Here is a 20,467-nt window from a genome sequence, read left to right as displayed (position 1 = left end):
AGGCAAAGATCAAGAAGATGCAAGAAATGTTTTAAAAAGACCTAGAAAAATTAAAGAACAAACAAACAGAGATGAACAATACAATAACTGAAATGAAAAATACACTAGAAGCAATCAGTAGCAGAATAACTGAGGCAGAAGAATGGATAAGTGACCTGATAGACAGAATGGTGGAATTCACTGCTGAGGAACAGAATAAAGAAAAAAGAATGAAAAGAAATGAAGACAGCCTAAGAGACCTCTGGGACAACATTAAATGCAACAACATTCGCATTATAGGGGTCCCAGAAGGAGAAGAGAGAGAGAGAGATGACCCGAGAAAATATTTGAAGAGATTATAGTTGAAAACTTCCCTAACATGGGAAATGAAATAGCCATCCAAGTCCAGGAAGCACAGAGAGTCCCAGGCAGGATAAACCCAAGGAGAAACACACTGAGACACATAGTAATAAAATTGACAAAAATTAAAGACAAAGAAAAATGATTGAAAGTAACAAGGGAAAAACAACAAATAACATATAAGGGAACTCCCATAAGGTTAACAGCTGACTTCTCAGCAAAACCTCTCCAAGCCAGAAGGGAGTGGCATGATATATTTAAAGCAATGAAAGGAAAGAACCTACAACCAAGATTACTCTACCTGGCAAGAATCTCATTCAGATTCAATGTAGAAATCAAAAGCTTTACAGACAAGTAAAAGCTAAGAGAATTCAGCACCACCAAACCAGCTCTACAACAAATGCTAAAGGAACTTCTCTAAGTGGGAAACACAAGAGAAGAAAAGGATCTACAAAAACAAACACAAAACAATTAAGAAAATGGTCACAGGAACATACATATCGATAATTACCTTAAACGTGAATGGATTAAATGCTCCAACCAAAAGACACAGGCTCACTGAGTGGATACAAAAACAATACCCATATATATGCTGTCTACAAAAGACCCACTTCAGACCTAGGGACACATACAGACTGAAAGTGAGGGAATGGAAAAAGATATCCCACGCAAAGAAAATCAAAAGAAAGCTGGAGTAGCAATACTCATATCAGATAAAATAGACTTTAAAATTAAGAATGTTACAAGAGACAAGGAAGGACACTACATAATGATCAAGGGATCAATCCAAGAAGAAGATGTAACAATTATAAATATATATGCACCCAAAATAGGAGCACTTCAATACATAAGGCAACTGCTAATAGCTATAAAACAGAAAATTGACTTTAACACAATAATAGTGGGGAACTTTAACACCTCACTTACACCAGTGGACAGATCATCCAAACAGAAAATTAATAAGGAAACACAAGCTTTAAAGGACACAACAGACCACATAGATTTAATTGATATTTATAGGACATTCATCCAAAAACAGCAGATTACACTTTCTTCTCAAGTGCACATGGAACATTCTCCAGGATAGATCACATCTTGGGTCACAAATCAAGCCTCAGTAAATTTAAGAAAATTGAAATCATATCAAGCATCTTTTCTGACCACAACATTATAAGATTAGAAATCAATTACAGGGAAAAGAACCTAAAAAACACAAACACATGGAGGCTAAACAATATGTTACTAAATAACCAAGAGATCACTGAAGAAATCAAAGAGGAAATCAAAAAATACCTAGAGACAAACGACAATGAAAACATGACGATCCAAAACCTATGGGATGCAGCAAAAGCAGTTCTAAGAAGGAAGTTTATAGCACTACAAGCCTACCTCAAGAAACAAGAAAAATCTCAAATAATCAATCTAGCCATACACCTAAAGTAACTAGAGAAAGAAGAACAAACAAAACCCAGTTAGTAGAAGGAAAGAAATCATAAAGATCAGAGCAGAAATAAATGAAATAGAAACAAAGAAAACAATAGCAAAGATCAATAAAACTAAAAGCTGGTTCTTTGAGAAGATAAAAAGATTGATAAACCATTAGCCAGACTCATCAAGAAAAAGAGGGAGAGGACTCAAATCAATAAAATTAGAGATGAAAAAGGAGAAGTTACAACAGACGCCACAGAAATACAAAGCATCCTAAGAGACTACTACAGGCAACTCTATGCCAATAAAATGGACAACCTGTAAGAAATGGACAAATTCTTAGAAAAGTATAAACTTCCAAGACTGAACCAGGAAGAAAGAGAAAATATGAACAGACCAATCACAAGTAATGAAATTGAAACTGTGATTAAAAATCTTCCAACAAACAAAAGTCCAGGAAAAGATGGCTTCACAGGTGAATTCTATGAAACATTTAGAGAAGAGCTAACACCCATCCTTCTCAAACTCTTCCAAAAAATTGCAGAGGAAGGCACATCCCAAACTCATTCTATGAGGCCACCATCACCCTGATAGCAAAGCCAGACAAAGATACTACAAAAAAAGAAAATTACAGACCAATATCACTGATGAATATAGATACAAAATTCCTCAACAAAATACTAGCAAACAGAATACAACAACACATTAAAAGGATCATGCACTGTGATCAAGTGGGATTTACCCCAGGGATGCAAGGATTCTTCAATATACACAAATCAATCAATGTGATACACCATATTAACAAACTGAAGAATAAAAACCATATGATCATCTCAATAGATGCAGAGAAAGCTTTTGACAAAAGTCAACACCCATTTATGATAAAACTCTCCAGAAAGTGGGCATAGAGGGAACCTACCTCAACATAATAAAGGCCATATACAACAAACCCACAGCAAACATCATTCTCAATGGTGAAAAACTGAAACCATTTCCTCTAAGATCAGGGACAAGACAAGGATGTTCACTCTCACAACTATTATTCAACGTAGTTTTGGAATTCCTAGCCACGGCAATCAGAGAAGATAAAAAAATAAAAGGAATACAAATTGGAAAAGAAGAAGTAAAACTGTCACTGTTTGCAGATGACTTGATACTATACACAGAGAATCCTAAAGATGCCGCCAGAAAACTACTAGAGCTAATCAGTGAATTTGGTAAAGTTGCAGGATACAGAATTAATGCACAGAAATCTCTGGCATTCCTATACACTAATGATGAAAAATCTGGAACAGAAATTAAGGAAACACTCCTATTTACCATTGCAAGAAAAAGAATAAAATACCTAGGAATGAACTTACCTAGGGAGACAAAAGACCTGTATACAGAAAACTATAAGACACTGATGAAAGAAATTAAAGATGATACAAACAGACGGAGAGATATACCATGTTCTTGGATTGGGAGAATAAATATTGTGAAAATGACTATACTACCCAAAGCAATCTACAGATTCAATGAAATCCCTAGCAAGCTACCAATGGCATTTTTTACAGAACTAGAACAAAAAATCTTAAAATTTTTATGGAGACGCAAAAGACCCCAAATAGCCAAAGCAGTCTTGAGGGAAAAAAATGGAGCTGAAAGAATCAGACTCCCTGACTTCAGACTATACTACAAAGCTACAGTAATCAAGACAATATGGTACTGGCACAAAAACAGAAATAAAGATCAATGGAACAGGATAGATAGCCCAGAGATAAACCCATGCACCTATGGTAAACTAATCTATGACAAAGTAGGCAAGGATATACAATGGAGAAAAGACAGTCTCTTCAATAAGTGGTGCTGGGAAAACTGGACAGTTACATGTAGAAGAATGAAATTTTAACAGTCCATAACACCATACACAAAAATAAACTCAAAATGTATTAGAGACCTAAATGTAAGACCCAACACTATAAAACTCTTAGAGGAAAACATAGGAAGAACACTCTTTGACATAAATCACAGCAAGATCTTTTTTGATCCACCTCCTAGAGTAATGGATATAAAAACAAAAATAAACAAATGGGACCTAATGAAAGTTAAAAGCTTTTGCAAAGCAAAGGAAACTACAAACAAGATGGAAAGACAACCCTCAGAATGGGAGAAAATATTTGCAAACAAATCAACAGACAAAGGATTAAACTCCAAAATATAGAAACAGCTCATGCAGCTCAATATTAAAAAAAACAAACAACCCAATCAAAAAATGGGTAGAAGACCTAAATAGACATTTCTCCAAAGAATACATACAGATGGCCAAGAAGCACATGAAAAGCTGCTCAACATCACTAATTGTTAGAGAAATGAAAATCAAATGTACAGTGAGGTCTCTCCTCACACCAGTTAGAATGGGCATCATCAGAAAATCTACAAACAAAAAATGCTGGAGAGGGTGTGGAGAAAAGGGAACTCTCTTGCACTATTGGTGGGAATGTAAATTGATACAGCCACTATGGAGAACAGTATGGAGTTTCCTTAAAAAACTAAAAATAGAATTACCATATGACCCAGCAATCCCACTACTGGGCATATACCTAGAGAAAACCATAATTCAAGAAGACACATGCACCCTAATGTTCCATTGCAGTACTATTACAATAGCCAGGTCATAGAAGCAACCTAAATGCCCATCAACAGACAAATGGATAAAGAAGATGTGGTACATATATACAATGGAATATTACTCAGCCATTAAAAAGGGACAAAGTTGGGTCATTTGTAGAGACGTGGATAGATCTAGAGACTGTCATACGGAGTGAAGTAAGTCAGAAAGAAAAAAACAAATATCGCATATTAACGCATGTATGTGGAACCTGTGGTTTGCAGGGCAGAAATAGAGACATAGATGTGAACAAATGTATGGACACCAAGGGGGGAAAGTGGTGGGGGTTGGGGTGGTGGTGTGATGAACTGGGAGATTGGGATTGACATATATACACTAATATGTATAAAATGGATAACTAATAACCTGCTGTATAAAAAAATAAAATTCTAAAATTCAAAAAAATATATGGGATCAATAAGAAAAAAATGGTTTAATAATAATATGTACTTACTTTTGTGGTTGTTATGAGGTTCAAATGATATGTTTATAGATATATGTCATAAAGGCAATATCAGAATAAAGCCAGTCACACACACACACACACACACACACACACAGACACAAAAAGAAAAAAAAAAGTTTTCAGTAACTGAAACTTTTACACCTGATACCATTAATCAGAGAAACTGGTTCCTTGTTCTGCTTCTTAAAAACAGATTCCATAGAGAAAATGAACATTGATTAAGGGAAATCCTTAACCCAGAAGGGATTGAAATAGCTGTAGAATCTGCAGATTCTTCAGTTAAATTACTGTGAATGGTATGACTTCAGCCTACAAAAGATTTATCGTCAGTCCCATATTTGCTAAAATGGTATCTTTTGATACTGTAGTTTTGTTCATGTAATATATTTGTTTTTCAGAACACATGATATTGGAGAATCCAACATCAATGTATTTTGCCAAGTTCATTAAAATGACTGAATTCACATAAGAATATATACATGTAAACATATACAGATTATGTATATATGTACCAATGGTATAATATTTATTATTCCTATGATATATAAAACTTAGTAATAAATCTCAGTCCGCTTCAAAACCCATGAAACAATAACTGTTTCAAGCTGTATGAGCCAAGGGGAAATTGTTAAAATAATGCATTCATATTTTATATTTTAAAATGCTTTGAATTATCTGCTCACACTTACAAAACATGAAACTTAAACTACTGAGATAATTAAGATAAGTGTGTAACAATAACAGGAATGGCTATGCTTACTGTCTGCTTGTACTGTCTCAGGAGTTGCCTGGATCTGACCATCTGGAATCCTCACAGGGGCTCTGAGAGTGAGTGCTGTCACTCACTCCCCATCTATTGGGGCAGAGCTGGGCTAAGTCTCTAGCTGCAACAGGCTGACCTGGGTGTCATACTCAGGTTTTGCTGATCCCAGAATTAAAGCTTTTTATCGATAACATCTCTCCAAATACTGCCTCTGGGATTAACGGCTGTCAAACACACCAAAGACTAACAGACACATCGCACCTGAACCTCCACCACAGGCAATTTGATGCTTAAATGGTGACTAAACATATCTTACAGGAACAGTAGCTACCACTTAGGTGCCAGCTGTCTGTGACTAGAAAGAGAAAAAAAAACATGCTCAAGGTGAAATGTGATCATTACCCATTGTTTCTCAGGTGGCACAGCCTCTAAGCATAATAGTGAACTCCCCACTAAGGGCTAAAAATTGCCTTGGAAAATATTATTGTGACCTTTCTTTCGCTGTTGCCATAGAACATTGGCATCCTGACTGTTAGTAGAAGGTCAATACTTATATTTAAATGGAGTGAACCCCAAACATCTATAATGCATGCAGTCTACTATTATTTCTTTGTGGGAGGTTTATTATAGGGTTTGGTATGTAATCTAAATTAGATGTCTGAAGAAAAACAATGCTTTTAAATTTAGGAAATTCTAGAGAATTCTTTGAGTGAGATTCTCTTTTTAAGATTCCATGAATTTCCTTTGAAGATTTTTGTCTGAAACTGAGTCTTATTTTCTCCATTCTTTTAAGAAAACCTTTCCTTTCAACCATCCACAACAAAATGACTTTCTTTTATGTTTATGTGAAGTTGGATGCAATTATTTTATAATAAGTCCATCTCTGTAAACAACCCTATAATTTTAGACTTTTAAATGTCATTATCATAAACACAAATCTGCTTATTCTCCCCCTGGCTGGCTTTGAAATGGCATTTGGAATTTGCGTGACTCTGTAACCTCTGTCACCTGGATGACCTGGGTGAGTAAATCGTGCTAGCAAGTTACTACGGGTTCCACGGTACAGCTTTTCAAATTCTTGATACTGCCGATATGTGCAAGGAGCCCACTTTGAAAATGGAATGTGCCATTTCATCCTACTCCCAAGTGGATGGAGAGAGATGCACATCTTACCGAGGGCATCTGTGCAGGCGGTCAGCGGGCTGCTGAAGCATTCACTGTGCTGGCATACTGGTGGTCGGCTGCCAATTTTCCCAGCAATTGAAGCTTTAAAGACAAGGGTTTACTAGATAATATTTTAGTCCAAGGGACCTCCTAGATCATTTGGGTCCACATCCCGTCCTCTGAGTCCTAGAGAGATTACATGATGATGGGCAAGCCATTTTGCCCTCTCTGGACAACAGTGTTTTAATACGAGTCAGTTCAAGCACATGGTCTTTAAAGTATGATTGTCTCTGATTTGCTGCTCTCTTATGCTAGGAGGAAGGGCATCGGAGGTCTTGTTTCACTCCAACAACATGCAGGTGTAGGTTAGACAAGCTTTTCTGACTCCTTCCCACACCCACTCGATTGGATCCAGGGTCTGTCATTCCCGAGACAAGTCACTTCACCTTTCTAAGCCAAATAAGATCAAATACTGGTGACACTCTGTTGACAGATGTGAGGATTGGATGAAGTAATGTTTGTAAAGCACTCAGTACAATACACAAAATATACCCCAAATAGTAGTGGACATCTGTTCAGTCCTGGCATGAGTGGGAGTTCATGATATTTGGGTAACATGCTGCAGTCTGCCTGTGATGGAAAGAGTGCATTCTGATGGAGGTGAAGCCTCAGCTGTCCTGGAGCTGAAGGGTCACATGGCAGGTGGACCTATCAACACATCTCCTGGCCCCAGGCACACCCGTTGAAGGCCCTGCCTGGCTGGGGAGAAGACCTGAGAGGCCAGCCAAGGGCCTGCCCCAGGGCTAACCACGGTGAATGTGCCTGCTCTTTGTGGGACTCCTTATTTCTGATCACACAAGGTATGGGAATTATCAAGCTGTCTTTATGTGTATGTGTGCGTATGTTTAGTTCTAGAAAATATGACAATATCAATCCATTAGATTTAGACAACTACACCATGGGGGAAACCACATACATATGGGAAGTTACTAGTATTTATACGTTTTTCTTTATACACAAGGGCAGAGAAACAATGTACTGGGCTGAAGGAGAACTGAATTCTCTGGTCCTGCCCCTGCCATGAATAACTACCTACGCTTCTTAATCTCACTAAGCCTCTGTTTTCCCATCTGTGAAATTAGTGCATTAGACCACATAATCTTTATAATCCCCTCCAATGATAATACTTTGAGATTGCAAAAAAATTCTTTATATACATTTGGGAGCTTAGAATGCCTGTCAGCATTTGTGGGACTATGTTAATGTCACTGCTCCTAACCTTTCAAGAGCTCGCCTTAGCAGTGACTGCGACGAGGAGTCTAGGGTGAGCTGTAGTTTCTCCCACGTTCTCCTTTAATTTTATGGCAACTGAAGACTAGCGAGGACATTCTAGAACATGTGTACAGAATCACAGAGGTGCAAAGGAGACCCTACAGATACAGTCTTATGGGCGTAACTCTACTTCTTCTAGCTCTTACAGTCTCTTTTCTTAAATATGGAAATCCTTCACAAGTTTTCACATTCCCGGACATGAACAAAATTAATTGTTTAGTGATTAAAACAGTGGATTAGGTTATAAATTATATTTTGAGTTTGGCTTTAATGCATATTCTTCTGTTTCTGCATCTGTCTCTCCAGGTATAAATGGGAAGCTAATATTCGTCTTATATGACTTACATGAGACCTGAAATTCAAAACCAACGTAAAGCAAGGAAATGTGTTATGACCTGTTTGGCTAAACCATTAAATCAGAGCAGCAGAACAGATAGGAAATTAATTTTCTTTTAGATGAGCATATGTATTCTCTGATGTCTAGAAGCAGACTTTTTCACTTTTAGGAAAGTACCAAACTTTAGAAGAGTAATTTTTAAATAAATGTTCTCTACAAATGTTGGCCTTTGTTTTGTAGGAAGCTTCACCTTAGTTGCCTCCAGATCTTGAACTAAAAGCAGAAACAGTTTCTCAGTCTTTCCAGCCTCGAAGACCTGCAGAGAATTCTCTCCATACTATTTGTGGGTTTTGACCCACAAATGATCTTCTGAGTGTTCTTGATTTGGACTTGGATAACCCAGATTTGACTTAGTGAAAAAGTAGGAGGGGAAAATTCCAACAAGGCAGGCATAATGGAGCTTTTTATACACACTCTTCCTTGGTCTTGATTCATTATTTCTTAGGAAGAATGCCTCTGAGGGCAGAGCTGCAGGTCCAGCAGGAAGGCAGAGCCTCAAGCCATAGAAGATTATTCTGTTTAGTAATCCTAATAATGTTTGTCCACTGGATTTTGGAATTATGTAGGACTGGTGGGGACTCCTCTTTTTCCTTTCTTGTTTACTTTTTTGAATGTGAATGTCTGCAACTGTTATCTTATGCCTGTTCTACCACTGTATTTTGGGAGCAGATAACTTGTTTTTTGAGTTTCACAAGCTCTTAGATGGAGAAAGATTTCAGCCTATGTTAGATCACACTGAGTCTCACCCGTACCTGACTTAGTTGATTTACATGATGAGATTTGGGACTTTTGAACTGATAAGAGATGATATTTTGGACTTGAGTTGATGCTGTAATGGTTTGAGACTTTTAGGGACCTTGGGATGGGGTGAATATATTCTGCATGTGAGAGACATGAATCTGAGGACCAGAGGGTCGCCTGTGGCCGGCTGAATAATGACCCCACAAACATGTGCATATCCTAATCTCCAGAACCTATAAATATGCTATATATATTACATGGCAAAAGGGACTTCACAGTTGTGATTAAGTTCATGATCTTACGAGGGGGAGCTCATCCTGGCTTATCCCAGTGAGCCCGATGTAATCACAAGGGTCCTTAAAACTGGAAGAGGGAGATAGAAGAGGAAGAAACAGAGAGACGCCAGCATGAGGTGGACTCAGCCTGGCACAGCTGGCTTTGAAGATGGAGGAATAGGGCCATGAGCCAAGAAACGCAGGTGGCTTCTAGAAGCTGGAAAGGCAAGGAAGCAGATTCTCCCCTGGAGTCTCCAGAAAGGAATGAACCCTGCTGACATCTTGATTTCAGCCCAGTGAGACCCATTTCACACTCTGACCTCCAGAACTGTAGGATAGTAATTTTGTGTTGCTTTAACCCATTGAGCTTTTGTTAGGTCAGCAACAGGGAAAAAGAACAGGGTTACTGTACTTAGGACTGTCAATAACCCTTACTGTTGGTTGGGCTCACGACTGTCCTGACTGCCCCCTTATTCTTCTGTAAAACAGATCTACTGACTCTGCTAAGGTTTATAAACAAGAAGCAATTCCTCTTTATAGGTGATTTTTTTGCCAACTAAAAGATTAGAAAGTATTTTGAGCAGGTTGATGGTAGCCATGGCAGCAGCTTTTCCATGACACTGCCAGAGACAAGAAACCACTTCTGGGTCAGTGTTGAGCTGCCCTGGGTGCCTGCATGTCCCTCAGCCCAGGCCTGAGGGCTGCCAGACAGAGAACCAGGAGACAAAAATGGTGAACGTAGTAGGATTTTGACACCCATGACTGAAAACAAATCAATCAGTGCAAGAAGCTATAGTAGCACACATTGCATGGGCAGGATCCTCTCACATATTTAATAAAGAAAATGGATTCATTTTCCTTATCTGACATATATACTCTACCATATCTAAAATTCTTGCCTATTTATTCAAAATTTCTTAGTATGAGAGAGTATCTTTTTTTAGCCTGACACAGCATCAACAGCAAATTCAATGTACATAATATATTCTTGTTTGTGAAAGGGCAGAATAAATCTGCAGGATTAAATGTGAAAAGGCAAGTAAGAAAAATAACGTAGACATCTCAGAGCCTGTGCCATTTTTTAAACAACACGTGGCTCAGGAGATGATGATGATGCAGCTCTCAGGATGAGGCACCTATGCATAAGTGTGGCAGGTACAATGGCTGTGGGTTTTGGTTTAATGATGGAAAACTCACAAGTGTGAGATAGTTCCTTTAGAGAAAACTGTAGGGAAAAGGAATCTAAAAGCATCTGCTTGTGAAATGCTTCAGGCAGGTCCCTAGAAAATGGCCAACACTGTTAAGTGCCTCAAGGTTGTTCCTCTAGGTCAGGTGTCAGTGGTGAGCCTGGAGGTGACATGTGTGTTTCCTTCCTGGACCTTCACAGGAAGGCACACAGCATATGTCACATGGCAAAGGACACACACAAACATCCAGGAAAGCCTTATGGTAAACACACAGCACAGTGAGCTGTGGTTTTCTGTTTAGCTTTCGCGTTTTTTTTTTTTTTCAAACTTAAGCTCCTATAAAACAAGACGAAAAGGCAGCATACCCATTCAATCATCCTTGTTAATTGCTCAGGAAAACCAAAAAAAAAAAAAAAGGATTGTAGACTGTTAGCTCTTAAAGAGACCGAGGAGATGATCCTCAACCACCTTCTCACATTTGAGGAAGCAAGATGAAGCAGCTTGCACAGGCTCATACTACAAGCTTACAGCTCAGGCCAGAGGCAGATGTTGGTCTTCCATCTCCCGGACCAGTCACCTTCTCACTGTACCAAGGATCCCAGGATTCATAACCTGTGTTATACCTGATTAAAATTTTATGATATGACTGAACTTAAAAAAAATTACAGTGAAACCAGTGGACTATTTCCTGTTGTTCTACAACCCGAGGAACTCCAGGCAAATGTAAATGTGAAAGCTTAGGTAAAATATGTCCTATATTGACCTCCAAGAATTTGGCTCTACGTGCCTACAAAGTAAGCAAATATCCATGTGTGGTTTTCAACACCACTTCAGGTGCACTGTTATAATCCCAGTGACTCATCACAAAACAAGCCAGAAAACTAGAAGCAGATGACTGTCCCTTCACAGGCTGCTTGGCTTACTGGTCGTAGGATATGGCCCTGTGGAAATCTAAGCCTCCTCACGGCTTCCTCAATTCAATCCATCTTCCTAAATGACAGCAAATGGAGCTGGAGTTTCACCTCCATCCTGAAGCTCTTTAACGGAGAGGAAATGAGAGTTCTTGGCATCCACCGTGGATGCAGCAGCCCATTGTTAAACTATTTCTCAATCTTTACTACGGATGTACCACCCTTAAAATCCATACCTGCCTGGTTGTGTCTTACCAACTATTTTAATGTTATTACAGACTTACTGTGGACTTTTTCATCCCATTTTACCTAATACAACAATTGAATGACACTTTTCTTTTTATTATTACCATTATTACTACTTAGACAAATACCTTGGTAGTAACTCATGCATGGCCAGAAGTTTGCAGACCTGGGGCTGGAGCCTCTATTCCACAAGAACAGATTCATTTTCAGAAGAAAGACGCCTGAAGAGGTGATTCACCGGCAAGTAAAACACATTCGCATCCCCCCCGTCTTTCCTAAGAGCAGATATTAATAAGCTTTTAGGAGGGAAGGAACAAAGTGCTCTATAAAGAGTGGGTGAGGAAGATCAAAGATGTGTTTTGACCATTGACCATATGTAATAAAACGCTGACACTGCTCTTGTCTGCCCATTAGCAGCTACCAGCCGGCTCCCCATCCTCTATCCTGAGGTCTCTGCCATGGAACGGCATCCAATTATCAATTTACCTTCTGCCCTCTGCCCTGGCCTTCTGAAAGGAGCTTTTGTTGTCTCTGCTTGGGCTGGTGCACTAGCTAATTGAGATGAAAGGCACGAGGAGCTTCTTTTAGGACCAAAGCCATCATGTCTTACCAACCGGTCAAAGAGGAATGTTCTTGACTGATTTCTTTCCGTAAATATACATATATATTGTTTGGGACCCCATCAGGAGTGATTATTTCTGAAAGCAGCTAGTCCTATCGGCTGGGGCACTTCACAGTGATTTGCCATTAATATTTCTTTGCTTCAGGAACGGAAAGTAAAAAGCACTCTGAAAACAGCTGTTTGTGCATTGCATGATACTTTAATAAGGGAGCAACAGGCATGAGATGCAAGATGGTGATGCTAAAGCTTTGTTGTTCTTTCTTCAATTAGGGGAAACATCTACCTTGAGGTCATTAACAGGAAAAGGGCTTCAAACGCAAACAGAAAGTACAGCGGCATTAAAATGAAAAGCATTTCTTAACAAAGGATGAAAAGATTAGGAACCTAACATTCAAAGGCGTTTGCATGCATGTCTGCCTGAATCCCTGAGCAGGAATGAGAAAAGATCTCATGGTCAGCGGCATGCGGCCAGGCAGTGGAGGACCAGGAGCCAGGCCAGGGGGTCTGGGTTTTGGTAGTAAATGTGAAGACACTCCCAGCTTCTTGTTGCCTTGGTGGGATGGTGTTGGGTGAGGAGAAGGTTGTGTGTGAGAGAGATTAGATGTGGGGGAACCTGAGAGGCAGGGAGGCCAGTTGGAGGGCATAACCTGTGTTATTGAGCACTGCCAGGAGACAGGAGGTGTCTTCAGGCAGAAAGCAAGGGACGCATTTCACCAGAGCTGAGAAGGACACATCTGCGCTGTGGATGCCCATTTTTCTGCTGCCTTCTGCTATTAATAAGTTTCCTCTGTTACATCAGAAAACTAAACACAAACTTCTTTCAGGTGGTCATTTCATCCCTGTTTCTGACTGGTCCCAACCAAATTATCTTTACCTTATGCTATTATTACAGTTTTGCACGTGGATGGGTAATTGTGAAAGAGGCTCTAATTGTCACCCCGTTTCTTTCCTCCTTTTTCCTTTTAATAACAGACCCTGTGTCCCATGTTCATCTGCACTCTGGGGAATTTTAGAAGGCACAGCTGGGGTGAGCCCGTGACTACCTTCCAGATAAAGGAGAGAGATCAAATGGCCGTGGACGGACTCACTGGGCTTCACTTCCTCCTTCCCCTCTTGTGGACAGAGGCCCGATTCACCTCTGCAGACCAGAGAAGGCATCCTGCAGGAGTGAAGCAACGAGAATGGACCTAGGTCCTTGGATGACCTCAAGGAACAGCTGCCTACATCCCAGACCCCCATTTGCCTCTGGACGGAGACCTCTGTCCCTGCCAGCGCCCCAGTGAACATGGTGGTCATTTAAGCAAGACCCCCTAGGACATGAGATTCTAAGAAGGCAAACTTGCATTTGACCAGAATAAATGGCACAGTAGAGGAAGTTCTATCACCCAGCCTGTGACCCCTGACAATTCTCCCGATTTAGATGTCTGTGATTCTATCTTCTGCTCTGATGTATCTGGGAGGTGGGGTTAGGGAGCCTCTCGGTGTTAAGTCTTCTACCATAGATTTCAAAGGGTGAAAACAAGTGTTAAGATAAGTATCTGCCATGCTGGCCATGGGGCGCCCAGATTACACATTATTTCTGCATGTGTCTGTGAAGGTGTTTCTGGATGAGCCTGGCACTTGAATCAGCAGACTCTATAAAGTACATGATCCTCCCCAATGTGCGTGGACATCATCCAATCCATTGAGGGCCTTAACAGAACAAAAAGTGTTGGAAGGAGGGTTTTGCCTTTTCTTCCTGCCTCACAGCTTGAACGGGACCTCTCATCTCATCTCCCGTCCTCGGGCTGGGAGTTACACCATCGGCTCCCTGATTCTCAGACCTTCGGACTTGGGCTGAATCACAACCCCAGGTTTCCTGGGTCTCTGGCTTGCAGACGGCAGATAGTAGGACTTTTCAGCCTCCATAATTGAAGAGCCAGCTCTTCAGAGTAAATCTCAACCTCTCTCTCTATCTCTCTCTTTGTGTGTGTGTGTGTGTGTGTGTGTGTGTGTATACACACATGCATACAGAACCAATATGATATTTTGCTCTTACCTGTGCAGAGAACCCTAATATTGTTAGCATATTTAAAGTACAAAAAGTAGGCATTTTTATAAATGAATCATTTGAATAATTTTGCTTCACAAAAATCTCTGACCCATTTAAAAGAAAAGATAACAGTACTTTTACTGGCATCTCCTCCTGTTTATTCCATTTTCTCAGAAATCACTGAAGCACAATTATTTTCATTGTTTAATGAAAGAATAGAAATCTTACAGTACATTTTTCTAGTAGAAAGAGAAAAATAGTATTGAATGGACAGGGAAGAAATAAAACTTGTGGTGAAAATGTAAAAAAAGAAAAACCTGAATGTTTACACTAGTACTGCCAGACGGGTCCGTGGAGAACAGGCTGGCGACACGCTGGGCAAAGTCAGCAACTCCGTGGGTGCCACTCAGTCCCAGGGACTCGTGGGAGGGGCCTTCCTGACACTTGTCTGGACATCCTTCCAGCAAGAGGCAGCAGGGTCCACTGTCAGGAAAACAGCAGCTAGAATCCAGCGATATGCTAGCTCCCCCATTTCCAATGTGCTTCTCACCTGGCAGGTGCTTTCCGGAACCTTTAGGTTTGAACTTATTTAGTGAATTATCTCCGATTCTGTCTTTTAAGGGTATTTCTAGAGTTTTCCTGCTTTCCATTACATTTGAACTCACTGTTCCAAACCACCTGTACCTTCCCATCTCCCTGTCTCTCCTTAAGCATCAGGCATTCTGGAGTTGAGCCCTCTCATCCCTACCGTTTTCACCACGTGGGAGAAACCTAGTCCCACTGGATTTTCTGTTATTTTCCTTTATTTACCACAACATAGCTACTTTCAAACACAAATGACAGTGATTGCTTCCAAACCATCTGATATTCTTTATAAAAGAAGACGTCATGAAAATACAATATCAAGTATTTTGCTAAAATAAACATATACAGCATCCACTGTCTTCCCCATTTCCACGAATCTTATAATTCTACCAGAAACAAAAATCAAGTTTGTCTACTGTGATTTCCCCCATCAATGTCAGGGCTCCCCTGGCCTCCATGCTGTTTCTCTGTTAGCTAGTCTCCGCTTACAGGCTGCGAGTGTAGCTGTAGCTGCAAGCTGGGCACAAAATAAAAGGGATTCACTTTAAACTCTCTCCAACTCCACTGTGTCAGCAGGAGCAGACATGCAACACACAATTCCAAGGGCTTGTTTTTCTTTTTGAGATACCTGCTCTTATCTCAAGGGTGGGCATTATTTTCCTCTAAAGAAGTGAATAGGTGGTTCTCATTCCCAGTTTCTAAATGCATTTTAAGTTGATATAATTACCACACCATTTCTGTTAATAATCTTTGCATGGCCCATTCTGACTACATGTGGAACTCTGAAAATCCTGCATTCATTAATCTGTATTAACCCATTTACAAACTGTGATTTTGAAGTTATCCCATTTCTGTGAAGGAGAAAATTCTACCTTCCTAAGGTATTGAGTGAGATAAAGCACATGGAAATAGTACAGCACACTACACTCTCATAAGTACTATTTCTACCTTCATTAAGATGGTGTACATTTTCTATTGAGTTTTGGTGAAAGATCCAGTGAGGCGCACTGGAGAGAGCCTAAGCTTTGGTGTGGAGGATCTAGCTTTACTGGATCTCCTATGTTCAATGTCATCCTGTGTGAAACTCCTTTGCAGAAAGCATCCATGCAAAACCCTGGCGTGCTGCCAGGCTCTCAGTCAATGCAGCTGTAACTCATAGTTCCTGACATGTTTCTCCACATCACCTAATTGTGTTTCTCTTTCTGAGGTGTATTCAGAGCTAGATATCTTTACTATGTTGTATATGTCAGCATTCTAGATTAATTTCTGGTTCAATGTGGCTGAAAACCAGGCCCAGAATCATGGAAAATGTCCCCACAGCAAATCAATGCCTAACTCCGAGGAGGCCTCTTCTGCTGGAAGGCTCGCCCTGCTTGTCAGTCTCCAGCCTTGCTGGCCCTCCTCCCATTCAGGCTTCTGGGACTATCGCTTTACCATTCATTCAACCAACACTTGACTTCGATCAAGCCTTGAGGTAGACGCTATTTGGTAGGTAAGAGCACCCACCCTGCCTTACAGCCTACGTTGGAAGACGGCATACAGAACAAGCAAACATGCATAATGCCAGTAGCTGCACATGATAAAGGTTAACACTGTAAAGGACTGACTGCCATCCTGAATGCCAAAGGATCTGTGTATCACTCTGATTTTATAAGAGGAACGGACAAATACGGTTGGAGTAGACAAAGAGGGCTTTCTAAACTATCCAGGAACTGAGTTGACCCAGAGAGGATGCAGGACCTCCCTGGGTGGCCATGTAGCTGGCACATCATGCAAGTGGAGAGGGTGCCTTTGGATGAATGAGAAAAAAAATAATACAATGTCTGAGTCACTCAGAAAATACAAGAAACACTGGTTAAGTAATTGATTGAGAAGCAGAACAAAAGAAGAAATACACTCCACAATGAATTTTGTAATTTTTTGTTGGATCAGACACTTCCATTATGCTAAGGGACTTCTGCTCATTACAAGGCTCTCTGTGAGTCTTAGAGATGCTACATCTCAGAGCTGGAGATGGTCTCAGAGATGATCTAACTGAACTCTTTCATCTAACTGATGAGGAAACTGAGGCCCAAGGCCACACAGCTAGTAAACAACAGAGGCTGGGTACTAATAAGGAGAAAACCCACAGCAGAAAGGGGCACTGATGCTGGGCAAGAGCCCTACCCAGCACTGGGCAGCTCTGTACACACGAGAAGACAACACCCACTGTGGGATGACGGCAAAAGAGGGAGCTGAACCAACTGTTTGCGAAACTTCCTTTCTTCCCGAAAATTCTGCTCTAGGTAGGAGACAAAGTCAAAAGTTTAGTCTCATTACAGATGGCGAAATGATGGAGAAAACATTTAAACCAACTCAAAACACACCTGCTTTCAATAATCCAATCAGGTACACCCAATAAGATTATTATTTCTAACATAAATTAATCCTTCATTTTGCCATGAAAAATGTCTCTGGAAGAGAAAAGATATTCTCATATTCTGTGAGGCATTTGGAGCTATTCTGGGCATAGCATTTATCTATGAAACTATATAAATAGAGAGAACATGGCACCACTCATGTAGTTAATCTTCTAAATAAACTGGAACTCATCATATGTGATTTTCTTTGTGACTGAGCTACATTTATTTTTCCTTGGTGTTTATATTAGACACTCTGGATGCCCATATGATGAGGTGTCCTATAAATAGTGCTTTATTGCTAAGGGCCCATTTCCTCAAGCACAAAACTTCTGGACATTGTACTTATACCGTGGCTTGTGTACAGATTGATCAGTGCTAAAGCATCCTTTCTGAGAAATATCGTGTCATGAAGATGACACTGTACTGCAAAGAGTCGTACTTCAGTGCTCCAGGGAAATGGATAAAAAGGAAGAGAATGTTGCCCTATTGCCCATAAAGAGCAATTTATCATGTTTCTATTGACTCTGAAGCCCAGTCTTCCAGAAGCATCTTCCCTCTTTCCTACGATATTTGTTTTCAATTAAGATTCGAAAGAACCATATCAAACAGCAGGAGTATTCTGTGTGAGTTATGAAAACATGGTGGGTAATCCACCCATGTCCTCCCTTTAAAACACCCTACCATGTGTAAGAATCATCAGGGAAGAAGAGCTATCACTCAAGGCCACCCCTGAGTAACATCCCTTCAATGCTCATTTCCACACCCAACATCAGGTGGAGGAGACACACAGACGCCACTGCTGCCTCTCGTCTTGCCTGGCTAGCTTCCCTTTTCAGTAAAGTGGTGGGTATGTGTCTCTAGGTGGAGTTCCTGGAATCCTTTCTCATGCTACAATGGGGGGCCACGTGGGGAAGACTTATAACCTTCTGCTGTTCACAAGTGCTCAGGCAGGGTGTGGGACACCAGGCACCCCAATCTCCAGAAGCAGTTACTTTGGAGCCCAGTCCTTGTCTTGGGGCCAGGGAGTACCCGTTTGCTACAAGGGTACTCCCTGGCCCCAAGGGGGCCAAGAACTCAAGAAAAGTCCTCAACTCAAGCAAAATGCATTCTAGACCTGGTTTTGTAGGCTGGATGGGTTGTGGGGTGAACAGTGTCAAAGGTCAGGACACCTACATCTTGGTCTGGGGGAGGGCATGATTCTGGCAGCACTGCAGCATTCTTTAGAATGTTCCAGAACATTCACTAGAATGTGGGGATACTTAGTACCTTTGACCTTGGCTTTTGAACATTAAGAGGCAGTCCTAGTCATCAGGAAAAGTCTCATTCAAAAGCATTACTGTCTTTAAAAATGGGGAGATCGCAAGGGAAGAAAACATGACTGTCTGCACTTAAGTTGGTCATCGTCTAAAAGGGGGGGATACGGTCTGGACCGATGGGTAAAGTGGGACAGTCATTGTGAGAACATTGAACCGCGGGTTCTGGTGGGAGATGGAAGGATGAGAGTGGGCTCTGGTTGGAGCTGTGTGTGTTTGTGTGGAGATAGAATGCTTTACATCCTTCAGGGCGCTTGTGATCACATAGAAACATGAATTCATTCAATAAATGTTAAATGTGCACCCACTATGTGCAAGTCACTGTTCCTGGCACTTGAGATACATCAGCAAACAAAGGAGTTGATGCCATGATGCGGCATCAACATTCTGATGGTGTAAGGTGTTCCTCACACAGGAGTTCACACCAGTCAATCACACTGTGTTACAGGGTAAGGGTGCAGGGGAGGGAAGGGAAGGAGAGCAGGGCGAGGCTGGGCAGAACTGAGGGGCTGGGCACGACAGTCTCAGGGGGAGATGGCATCTGGCCAGGATGCAGGTGTGGCTAGAGCAGAGTGAGCACTAACAGAGCAGCAGAGTCGTGTTTGAAGAGGCAACAGGCACCAGTGAATGCTGGGTGCTGCTGGCAGAACTTCACTCTGACTCAGTGAAATAGGGAGCTACTGAGCTAAGAGGTAACCTTTTTTTAAAAATTATTTATTTTGGGCTGCTGCACTGGGTCTTCGTTGCTCTGCGTGGGTTTTCTCTAGTTGTGGTGAGTGGGGGCTGCTCTTTGTTGAGGTGCGTGGACTTCTCACTGTGGTGGCTTCTTTTGTTGCAGAGCATGGGCTCTAGGCGCTCAGGCTTCAGTAGCTGTGGTTGGGCTCAGCAGTTGTGGCTCACGGGCTTAGCTGCTCCACAGCATGTGGGATCTTCCCAGACCAGGGATCGAACCCATGTCCCCTGCATGGGCAGGCGGATTCTTAACCACTGCACCACCAGGGAAGTCCTGAGGTGACTTTATTTGACTTATATTTTCAACCTAAAGAGTCTCTCTGGTTGCTGTGTCAAGAATAGACTGTAATAGAGCATGGGGCAGAGCACAAAGACCAGCTAGGAGACTACTGTGATAATTTGGGTCAGAAACTTGAACTGCCCACGTCTGTGTTGTCATGTGACAGTGAGAACTGGTCACATATGGGTATAGAATAGGGTTTGCTGGTGTATCAAACATGTGACATGAGTGAACGTGTCAAGGGGTACTCCAAGTTTCTGTCCCGAGCAACCAGAAGAACAGAATTGATATAGAGACAAGAGAGGCTGAATGATGAGGGGTTTGGCCGGAGAAAAGCATTAGCTTAGTTTTGGACGTGCTGGTTTTGAGATGCCAGTAGAGCACCCAAGTGGGAATGTTGCATAGGTGGTTTGCTGCACTATCTGGAATGTAGGGGAGGTCTAGGATCCAAACATACATTGGGGAGTTATCCATATAAAGAGAGGCTTTACAGTGGAGACTGTATCCTATCACCAAGCAGAGGATCACAGTGAGAAAAGAGGAGAGCCAAAGTCCTGAACCCTCAACAGTCACTACTCTTGGGACACTTTCATCCCTCCTGC

Source organism: Monodon monoceros, unplaced genomic scaffold, assembly GCF_005190385.1.
Source record: "Monodon monoceros isolate NGI ecotype Baffin Bay Population unplaced genomic scaffold, NGI_Narwhal_1 Super_Scaffold_21, whole genome shotgun sequence".
NCBI lineage: Eukaryota > Metazoa > Chordata > Mammalia > Artiodactyla > Monodontidae > Monodon > Monodon monoceros.
This window is presented reverse-complemented; position numbering follows the sequence as displayed.